Below are 12380 nucleotides of genomic sequence, written 5' to 3' on the forward strand. Positions count from 1 at the left end.
TCATCGCAGTACTGTCTAATTTTGCTTGCTTCGCTGTCAGTCGAACAAACGAAGACTAAAGCGTGAATGACGCTCTGTATACGATTTTAACGCCCTATAAGTTCGGACACTTTTTAGCGCGGACCCGACATCCATATAATTGTAAATCAATCATTGACTTGCAATTATATGGACGTCGTGTCCGCGCTAAAAAGTGTCCGCACTTGTAAGGCGCTAAAATCGTATACAGAGCGCGACACTCCGCTTTAGTCTTCATTTGGTCTACTGACAGCGCGATACTGCGATGACATTACAATTTAAATTTCGAATAGGTTGACTTGGGACATTTTTTTCGTGGTTTTTGTATTAGACCCGTCGTCCATTTATTTGTAAGTCAATGAAATCAATGCCAAAATTTTTCCCGTAATACGGTTCATTTCAGAAACGGCTTTATTTCAGAAATATTTTTTTTACAAAAATGAAAATGTGTGATAAATATATATCGGATAGTGTACATGTTCTATTTAGTTCAGTTGATATAAAAAGAAATCATTGGTCAAAAGATTGGTATATATTATGTGTAGTACCTATTGAATAAGTTTGTGTTTTTTTTGGATCGTGAAAATTTTTAGAAATCGTGTTTTCATACCATATAGTAATCAGTGTAATATCTTCAATTTTACTATATATTATTTCCAGAGTGATTGATTCAATACCTTCACAGTTATGCGGAATTAATCAAATTAAAAAGGGTACTTTTGAGGCGTGTTGCACAGTTTAGGTACTTGGGTCATAATGTGACAGAAGACCTAAAGGATGTGGGACAAAGTCAAAGATCCATAGGTAAAATAAATTTACACTTGAAAACGTCACACTTAGAATAGAATAGAATAGAAACCATTTATTGTAACGCCACATTATAAAAAAAAAAAAACACAAAAACAAAGACTAATATAACTAAAACAGAAATAACACAAAGAACAGCGTAAAAACATTTCAACAACAAGTTGCATAATACTATACTGACATGTGTGCGGCTGTGGCGTGTACAAAAGGATCCCATTCAGCTAAAGTCACAACCAAGGCTAGGTTGTGACGCTGGTTTTCAATGGGCCCTAGCCGAGTGAGTGAGAGTGACGGACGTATGCGTCCCGGAACAGATAATAAAATAAAATAAACTACGTAAATACTTATATCATGAGTGTGTATAGTGTTATTGCAGTGTGTACTCTTATATCGAATAAATACTTACATAATGTAAAATTATATTAGTAAAATTTAAGTTACAGCTCGTTCACTACGCTGACCTCCCTGAGAAGAACGAGCAAGAAACTCTAGGGATTGCTCTTTTCAAATAAACTTAAATGCTATGGAATACACTTTGAATCAAATTAGTGTGGATTCTGGAGCCGTGTCGTCTTTCCATACATCTTTATCTAACACGTAGTTTTCAATTTTGTAATATGATTTTTCGATCAAAATATTTTTAATGTAGTTTTTAAACTTAGGAAATGATAGACTTAATATATGCGGCATCTTATTGTAAAAACGTATACAGTTCCCCTTAAAAGAGTTGTTTACCTTGGTTAAACGAAATCGTGGTACCATGAGTTTGGACTTAGCTCTAAGGTTAATATTATGGATATCTTCTTTCTTATTGAAATTGTGTATATTTTTACGGGCATATAAAATATTTGAGTACATGTACTGTGATGCCACAGTCATTATACCAGTCTCCTTAAACTTTTCTCTGAGAGAAACCCGAGAGCCTAGACGGGACACATAGAGAGGGAGCGCAGGGCGTTGTTGGTTCGTGGCAATATGTTGGCTCTTAGATTCACAAGGCGTACGACTAGAATGAAGCTCACACTCTTTAGAGCATAATGCCAGAGCTTCTACACATTTGCTCTATGGTCCAACTTTACACTGAGATCGTACGGCACCTTGCGAGTCCAGTATAATAATACCTTCAAGGCTTTGTTGTGCTGGCACGGATGATTTGTATGCCATCATGCGCAAAATGTCCACTTCGTTAGTACGAAGGGTGAGGGGTAGCAACAACGAGATCCTGAAGATGATAGCAGTCAGGACGGATGGAGCCATGTTCCGGAGATTCACTGAGTTGCATGTTCTACGTGTGAGTCAGTGAACCATCTGGGCGGCTGGGTCCGTCCTGTTTGTTATATTTGTAACTAATTATTAATATTATTAGGTATTATTTTTGTAATTGAGCACTAATCCTAATACTAACATAGTTATAAAGTGCCATGTTACTAACTTGTATGGACTATATTGTCTGAAATAAATTATTTTTATTTTATTTTTTATGTATTTATTAAAGCTATTTGAGGTTGTATATGCCTGTGTTGATGCGACGATAATAGTTTGTGCGCTTGACGTTTCTTAAAAATAGCAAACGAACTTAAGGCATCTTTAGTTTCATTTTTGTCAACCCTACCTTGTGATACTAGGCATTACATGGTGTTCCCTTTTTCTATTTACAAATCCTTTTATTTGGAACTTCCTGAAATTTCCAACAGCCTGTTTATGCCATATGCTATGAACGACCTCTCTAGACTTCGGTAATAAATAAAGCGTCGACTTGGATTCGCTGCCTTTTCTTTTAAATTACGGCGTCACATTAAAACAAAATTATATCGTAAAATATTTAACGATCTTTCAATATACGTATCCGTTAAAACTGATAAGCGAACCATAAACATGAAAGTTGCAATAATTGGGAAGTTTTGAGCGATTGATTTCTTTTTATATTTTGTTTTACTTTATTAGCACGAAAGCTCCTTGTGAAAGAGTTAGTCTAGGGAAGTACTGCCACCTTACCTATTTCTGCCACCATGTGATCATTACTGCGTTCTGGTTTGTGAGGTATGGGTGCTGGTGAACTTACAGGTAATTGGGATTTTTCAACATATGTCTCAGGGTGACGGACGCGGTGGCTGCGCCCCAAAGATAATTTTTACGATTTAAGGCTCTGAGTGGTGCTGCAAGTGTTATGGACAGGCGTGTCGCTTACCACCAGGCGTACGACTTGTTCGTTCCATCACTTAGTGTTAGTGAAGATAACATTGTTTAAGGCATTTTGTACATTACTCTATCAGGCAAGTTTGTTGTTCAAATTTGAGGCAGTCTGGCGAAAGAAAACTGCTTTGCTGATGAACAGAATGCGCGGAGCTGTAACTGCCAGTATCCTGGCAGCGATAACTGATAGGCCACAGCTTATCCCATTTCAGTAATGCGACTAGGGACCCAACAGTGAGTCTTATGTGCGTGAAAGCGCAAGTTTAGTGCCCAAGCTAAGGTTTCAGTAAGGACTGAAATGTGTCAATAACTTGATACCCTTTTAGTGCCATACAAACGCTGTAGTGGTAGAAAGCGATATTAACAATACAAAATATATATGAGATGACGTATACTATTGAACTTATATTAACAAAATGATAGCGCGTTTCAGAGTACAACTAATGCCATCTAGCGGTAGCGCGATGGAACTAATGGCCGGCCCCAACTGTGTGCGTTTCTTAAACAGTATTGTATAAAGACTGGTGTGTTTTTTGAACAAAGATAAACATTTTTTTTAAATAAAAACATTTAGTTACTTTGAAATTAGAGTAACGTGTGTGATGTTGTCTAATATTTATTTATTTTATTTATTAATTTGTAAAATACCACATAATTATTCTGAACCAGCTACGGCTAAACTGAATAAACAAAAAACATGGTCAATGCGATATTTATAACTACTCGATTCCGTGTCACATGGCATTAGAAGTATTAAGCTTGACAATTTAATTGTAGCCTGAGCTTTGAGTGGACAATTTGGTTCATGATAAATAGCGTGTGTTAAAAGTGTTTTTGTTACAGTTTAAAAAAATAAAATTGAAGTTTCCGCTACGTGTTTCAGTCCACAAGCACGCTACACGCTATACCCTGCGCGATTAACGCCTCGGCCACGAAAATATTGCCACACTTGAATCTTGGTAATTCGCTTCGGGACCTCAGAGCTGGCGTCAACCGTATGCAAGCCACTAAACCATTGAGGTCGTCATAATACCCATAATAGCTGCAGTGCCACTCGGAAATTTAAACCCCAAAGACCTGAGGGGTACTCTCACTGCACCAGCCACCTGAGACATGAAATTGTCTCCTGTGCCTGTGGATTCACCAGCCCTTAACCATTCAAAACCGGAACACAGTAATGCTTACATAACGCCTCTGCCACGAAAATATCGCCGCGCTTGAAGCGTCAATTCACTGAACGCGTCAAGTATAAAGCGTCAAAATAAACTCACGAAGTTTGGTAAATCGCTCACAGCGTCTTCGGTGGTAGGGGTCAAAGTCAAATAATAATTTATTTCATAGGTAAAATGTTTACACTTGAAAATGTCCTTTTTTTAAGCTACTGCTCGTTCACTACGCTGACCACCCTGAGGAGAACGAGTAAGAAACTCTAGGGATTGCTCTTTTCACATAAACTGAAATACTATGGAATACACTTTGAATCATAATTGTGTGAAGTAAAGTAGAATTATTTTTACGAATTAAATAGTTAGTTGATGGAATATACTTTAAATATGAATTAAAAATAATAATGCAAATTAATAACTATCTGCTTTCAGTAGTAAATAAACAACAAAAAAACAAAATAATTTGTTACAAACATAGACACGCGGAACAACAGTTTCGTGCACACTTTGGAACTTTCTCGTATAATTGTTCTGATTGCGCGTAACGCTCGTGCAAATGGGCTCGTAGCGAATTTCGCTACAAGTTGCAGCGCTACTTTGTGGCCTTTTAAAAATAAAATCATATATTTGTAATTGACGCTCCACGCTGACGCTTGTAATAATAAATAAGCGAATTCGCTAGGATAGTCGCGGCTCGTGGCCCTCACGTAAGTATTTATTATTTTTTCTGAAGACGAATCAAAGTACGCTTGTCATCTTTTCGCATGGCGATCGATCGCGTCGTCAGCAGTCTTGCGACTTTTAGAATCAAACGGAATTACGCGACGCTTTCATGAGGCGGTTTTAATGTTTGTGCATTTGATAGATACACAGACAACGCGTATTGGAAGCTTGCAAATTTGTTAGCATGCAAAAAAACCTACCGTCTCTCAAGCGTAGGCCGTGGGGTACTTTTTAGTAGGAGTAGAACCCCTTGTGAAAGAGTTCGTCCAGGGAAGTACTGCCACGTTACCTATTTCTGCCGCCAAGCAGTAATGTGACCATTGCTGTGTTCCGGTTTTGAAGGGTAAGGGTGCTGGTAAAATTACAGGCACATGGGACTTGTCAACTTATGTCTCGGGATAACGGGTGCAGTGCCCTTCAGATCTTTGCGATTTAAAGCTCTGAGTGGCACTGCAACTGTTATGGACAGGCGTGTCGCTTATCATCTGGCGCACGACTTGTTCTCCCCGTCACTTGATATTATAAAAAAAAACCTCTAAGTTTCTAGGAATTTATATGCGATGTTTTTTGATTACCGGAAAGCTGATAGTAATCAGTAATCTGTAATCGGCAACCAGACGGTAATTAAAAAACGTGATGATGCACATCAAAGAAATATCACAACCATCGAAAAAATTGTGAAGTCCCTAACCCGCATTGGGCCAGCGTAGCGGACTATGGCCGAAACCCTCACCCGAAAGGAAACCCGTGCCCGACAGTGGCACAAGTTAATGGATTGATGATGATGATATTGACATTTGGTAGAAAACATACGTAATAATAAAAATTAACAAAAATTAAAAACCTCAAAATTTATATTTAATTAACAGTACAGATAAAATTATGACATTCAACATTGACTTACAAATAAATGGACGACGGGTCTAATACAAAAACCACGAAAAAAATGTCCCAAGTCAACCTATTCGAAATTTAAATTGTAATGTCATCGCAATATCGCGCTGTCAGTCGAACAAATGAAGACTAAAGCGGAGTTTGGCGCTCTGTATACGATTTTAGCGCCTTACAAGTGCGGACACTTTTTAGCGCGGACCCGACGTCCATATAATTGTAAGTGAATGACATTCAATTAATAATGTTAAAAGCTTTTAGTTCAAAATTTCTCTCTTAGCGGCTCTGGCGCAATATTATTAACATTATCTTATACATTGACGTAAAATTGTACCAGCTCTTAATAAAACTGGTAACAATGTGCCAAAATCGCACCTCGAACCTGTTTATCATTCAACTTACGAACGGCAGCTAGAGAGATAAATAGCTAAAAAGGCTTTCAAAAGGTCTACAAGTACGGCCTACCCTCGTCTCGTTTCATACCCCTCTAACCCCGTGCAGGAAGTGTAAGTAGGTTAACTTAGCGTGCCTCTACGAAGCCCTGATAACGTTAAAACTCTGATTACACTTATGCCTTTGATTTACAACCAAGCAACTTTCGTGTTTTAAAATTCAAATTTGAAATACTTTTCTGTTTAAAACTCTGCAGTTGGAAAAAAAAACAAGCCTTCTTGCGACAATTTAAAAAAGTATATTTTTTTTAAGAAATCAAATATAACTGGATGAACAAGTCGTGCGTCTGGTGGTAAGCGACACTTGTACCAATAAAATAAAATAAACGACATCAGCTGCTCTGATCCCATAGCTATAACTACAGCACTTGTGTTATGAAAATCGGAAATAACGACGGTATCACAAACACCCAAACCCGAGAAAATAATAGAAAGGCTAGTTTTTCTACATCGAACCCGGGACCTCAGAGCTGGCGTCACCATATGCAAGCCACTAGACCACAAAGATAATACCCATAATAATTGCAATGCTACTCAGAAATTTAAACCGCAAAGACCTCACTGCGCCAGCCACCTTGAGATATGAAGATGTCAAGTCTCACGTGCCTGTTGTGGTTTCACCATCACCTTTAACCCTTTAAAACCGGAACACAGTAATGTTTTAAATGAATTCTTTTTACGAATAAATAGTTAGTATTATTTAATATTTTTGGTGGAATATGCTTTAAATATGTATTAATAATAATATTGTAAATCAATAACTATTTGCTTATGGTAGTAACCAAACAACAAATAAAAACAAAATAATTTGTTGCAAACACTAACGCGCGGAGCGACAGTTTTGTACACACTATGGACCTTTCTCTTATTCTGTGTTACCTCTGTCTTATTCTCGTGTTCTGGTCGCCCGCTAAAAAACGCGCGTAACCCTCGTGCAAATTCGCTCGTAGCAAATTTCGCTTCAAGTTGCAGCGCTACATTGTGGCCTTTTATGAATAAAATTATATATTTGTAATTGACGCTCGACGCTGAACGCTTGTAGCAATTGTTTCGGCTACGAAAATATCGCCACGCTTGAAGCGTTATTCGCTGACGTCGCGGCTCGTGGCCCTCGGGTTATTCGTGTTTCTTGCGACCAGAACAATTGTACGAGAAAGTATTACAGTGTGCATGAAACAGTCGCTCCACGCGCCCCGACAACAGAAGCTTGAAACAAACTATGTTGTTTTTATTTGCTTTTCGCTTACTTAAACAACGCCACGCTCGAAGCGTTATTCGCGGAGAGCGTCAATTTTAAAGCGTCAAAATACCAGTGTTGCCAATTTGTGGGGATTTCCCCAAAATTGCGGGGAATGTCAACGAATTTCATCTGGATTGGGCATTTTGTGGGAATTGGCGCTATGTGGGGAAAATGTAGGGATTTTAATATTTTATCATTTTGTTTAATCTATCGATTGCTGATGCATCGCTAGTTTGATCGTTACTGTCAGAAACACTGTGATGAACTATATCGATGTGTTTTTCAACATCGCACATCCCTTGTATTATTAACAAGCTGCTTAAATAGAATTATTATCAAAGCACTTGTGAATTGTAAAATTACCAGTCTCCCGCTTAGGCCGGTCCCCGGTATGAAGGAAAACTGAATCAGCTATTCATAAACAAAGCCGAGCGGTTGGTACTTCCACACCACAACTTACTCGTCAACTTAAAATATGAAATATAGGTCGAAACTTCATTTACTCATTGATTATGTGAACTTATCCACAACGCAGTCCGATCTTGTACTGCTGTTATAAATTCTTCTGTATTCATAGTTAGGTAAGCGACGAGTAATAAAAATAATTCGTTTTAAACGCTGACGCGCGTAGCGACCGCTTCTGTCGGGGCGCGTGGAGCGACTGTTTCGTGCACACTATGGAACTTTCTCGTACAAATGTTCTGGCCGCCCGCAAAAAAACCCGCGTAACGCTTATGCAAATTCGCTCGTAGCGAATTTCGCTTCATGTTGCAACGCTACTTTGTGGCCGTTTATGTATATAAAATCATATATTTGTGATTGATGCTCGACGCTGAAGCTCGTAGCGTCAAGCGATTTCGGTTCAGATCATCCCACGCTCGTGCACACCCGCTCGTAGCGATTTTTGCTGCAAGTTGTAGTGATACTTTGTTGCCTTTTACAAATAAAATCATATATTTGTAATGACGCTTAACGCTGACGCTTGTAGCGTCAAGCGAATTCTACTGTTTGGCGGCAGAAAATAAAAAGGCAGTAGTTCCTGAAATACCTCTTTCACAATGATCTATACTGCTACTGAACCTTTATAGTAAACCTGTTGTGGGTATATTTATGACCTGTCAACTTTGCTGCTTTATCGTGGCGATGTTAACCTTTCTGACGGTCGGTTCCGGCGTTGATTGTCCCCATAGGTCAAAGTCAAGGACGGAAAGAAATGTGCCTTATCATGTTACAGATTTTTTTTTTTATTAAGGTACAACTCCACTTAACAAACAATACTTAGAACAATTACAATATGTAACATTATCAATATGACATGCAATTATAATTATGCACAATGTTTGTATTACGTAAATGTAATAGGGTAAGGTGGGGTAAGAGGAACACCGGGGGAAGAGGGACTTGAAGCCTTAACTCATAATCTAAAAACTTTAGCACTGTAGTCTTTCAGTCGATAAAACAGACAAACAAATTAGTTTACATGATTTTAAAGAGACGTCGCTACGATGCTTCAAATCTAAAAGACGGAAAAACAAAGGAGGTATACATTACTTTTTATGAAATACGATAACTGTTCCTGTTACCTCATTTTTGGGGGGACATAAACGTTAGAATAATGTTAAAACATGTAAAGCTGACAAACAAAGGCAAGTTTAGTATGGTTCGAATTTCTTAAAAGACTTATGTGTTCTTCATAGAGTTCAAAACATTTAATTCAAATAATTGTAACTTTTTCATTGAAAAGAAAAACCGACCTCAAAAATTTGCTTATCGGCTTTTTTTTCGATTTCCATGGGATCCCCTCGCCAGATTCTGATGTCATGATGACAATGGGACTGTTACGGACTGCTTTGTCCATTTTATACCTTTTTTTTCTCGTTGTCATAGTGACGGTGATTAGTTTATTACGTGTATTGTGTCAAGTGAGAAGTCGAATTTTATTTGCGGATAATAATTAATAATTTGTGATAGCCGAAACGAACCCGAAACAGCTACGTCGGCATCACGGACCACCTCGGAAGTACACACTTACAAATAATAAAAAAAATTCAAAATCGGTTCACAATTGATGGAGAAATCGGTAAGTACACTGACATGCCTATAAAATTCCTCGATTTCAATGGGATTTTCGTGCTAGTTGCGAATCTTAGTATTGAGTTTTAAACGGCTTTTTTACCAACGTGAGTTAGAGATTTTGTGGAGTTTTTTGTTTACAAAAAAGTATGAGTATGTCATTATCATCACCATAAGTATCTTCATTATCATCATCATTATTCACTGCTGGACATAAGTCTTTCCTTGAGCAGGCTAACTCTCCCGGTCCTGCGCCGCCCGCATCCAGTCACTGCCGGCCACCTTTCTCGGGTCGTCCGTCCATTTTTTTATAATACCAAGTGGCGGGACGAACATGTCGTGCGCTTGGTGGTAAGCCACACGTCAGAGCTTTGAATCGCAAAGATTTTAGAGGCAATGCCACTGCGCCCGTCACCCTGAGACATAAGTTGACAAGTCCCATGTGCCTGTAATTTCACCAACACCCATCCTATTACTACCTTACAGCACTGCCCTAGACGAACTCTTTCACAAGGAGCTCTACTGCTACAAAATCCATCTTGTCAGTCCATCTTGCAGCAAGGCGTCCTACCCTACCCTTGACGTAGTCGACGCTCTAGAACATGTCTGCTCCATCGGCCATCCGCCGTCCGACAGACATGTCCGGCTTTCTGCTACTTAAGTTAACTGTCCTGATCTTGCGAGCTATGTCAATCACTTTAGTTCTCTTGCGTTTGACTTCATTGGGCATTCGGTCCATCAGAGAAAATGATGAATATTATGGTATTAACAACATCATAATATTAAATAAAAAAATTGCTATCGAGATATTCTTTTACTAACGGTATTTGTTTCAACATGCAATATCATAGTCATTCCCGAAATCCTTTTTTTTTTGCTATAAAAACTTTTACACGAAATACGCACTGGGCTATCGTATTTTACATAAAAAAGAGGATCAAAGCAACAATATTTCACTATGATTGCGGTCATAGTATCTCCACAATGTAGGCAGGCGACATGAGACAAACATACGTTACGAACTTTCTTCTTATAAAAGGGCGAGTTGAAGGGCCTCCTTTCAAAGCCCACGACGGATGGACAACATCAATTTAAACGGCCTTTCACATATTAGTTCCTAGGAGATACCTATACAATAGTTTTAGGACCTGACGAATAAAGCTGTGCTAACAAAAGCTATGAAACGATATCCTAATTCATTCTTTTCGGAAGCAAGCAAAGGCATCAATCTATTTGGAAGGCACCTTGTTCAGCAATATGTTCGTCTTTGAGCTACTGGAAGAGGGTGAAAATTAAAATGTGTATGAAAATATACATTATTCAATATCTCAGAGGAAGTTAAAACAGGAAATTAATTGGTTACGACTTGTCCAGCAAAATCTGCAAACTTTAAGTCGCTGGAATAGGGTGATACTTAAACGACTTATGAAAAGATGCCTAATTCAATCTTCTCAGGGAATGAAGAAACAGCAATGGAAATTAAGACACCTTGTCCAGCAAAATTTGCAACTTTGAGTTACTGGAACACGATGAGACTTAAAAACTTGAATTATAGGCTCGTCCACTTGCGACTATCAAAATAATATTTTTGTTATAATATCTTGTGAGAGGACGAATAAGGCGCCTAATGGTAAGCTACGTGCCTGTCCATAACAGTTGCAGTGCCACTCAGAGCTTTAAATCGCAAACATCTTAGGAGTACTGCGCCTGTCACCCTGAGACATAAGTTGGTAAGTCCCACGTGCCTGTAAAAAAATATAATGACGGTGTGCTACTATGCCACATGGTGCATCCTATACACACATCCGGCACATATAGATTTGCATTCATCTTGCTCACATCCACAATCCTCGTCTGGGCGCGTAGGCTCGTAATCCTTATATATCTTTTCAAAGAATTCTCAATTTCTACTGAATATTTAAAATCCTTATTGAGGTAAATGTATGGGAATATTCAGATAGGGCTCTGGTGATTGTCGCGACTTGAGCCCTGGCCCCGACATTAAATCCACTGATCGATCTCGATGGGGATAAGAAAGTGAAGTATTTGAACGATTTGTTCCGTACCTAGAGTGAAATGTTACAAGTACGTGACCACTTTCGTGAGAATGGTAATAGATTCTCTTTCGATTTGTTTCCGGAGGAAATTTTCAAGAAGTGCTCCCTACCTTCCTGTTATTGATAAAGTAAATTTGTTTGGAATCCAATCGTCTATATAGGTTAAGATTTATTTCAAAGAAATTTAAAATGTCTACTTCGTTGAAGGCACGGAGTGTTCGTTAATTATAGATAACGTGTTAGTAGATAATTATGGGATGCGGAACAGTGGTGTGAAAGATGATAGTGACTAACACAGAAAGGGAAATGTTTCGACGGATTGAACATGTATAAAGGATAGATGTCAATAGACCGACGACAGAGATTTATAGGGCGAGTGTGGGTGGAAAAGTGGTGAGAGAACCCGAAGTACGTATCTCGATCAGACTGGGGATATCCATATAAAGGTCACTTTAGAAGTACCAAGAGTAAACAGGCATGTATGCGGGTAGGGGAGCGAAAGAGGTTTGTCAGGGGTAGTGAATGGATGTTCACCAGCGGAAGATAAGCGTGGTTGTCTGCATGTGTTGTGTTAGTATTCATATTTAGAAAACTTTGAGTCAATTAAGGTGTGGTTGCGTAGGTTTTAAAGCATGTGACTTAGACGCGAAGAAATTAATTGCACGATGTCTAAAGATTTGGCTTTTGCGAGTAAAATATATTCTCTTGCTGTAAAATAAACTTAAGCTATGCGAGAAAGAAAATTTCATCAAAATATCTC

Source organism: Hyposmocoma kahamanoa, unplaced genomic scaffold (genome assembly GCF_003589595.1).
Source record: "Hyposmocoma kahamanoa isolate Upper Pololo Valley unplaced genomic scaffold, ASM358959v1 62, whole genome shotgun sequence".
NCBI classification, from domain to species: domain Eukaryota; kingdom Metazoa; phylum Arthropoda; class Insecta; order Lepidoptera; family Cosmopterigidae; genus Hyposmocoma; species Hyposmocoma kahamanoa.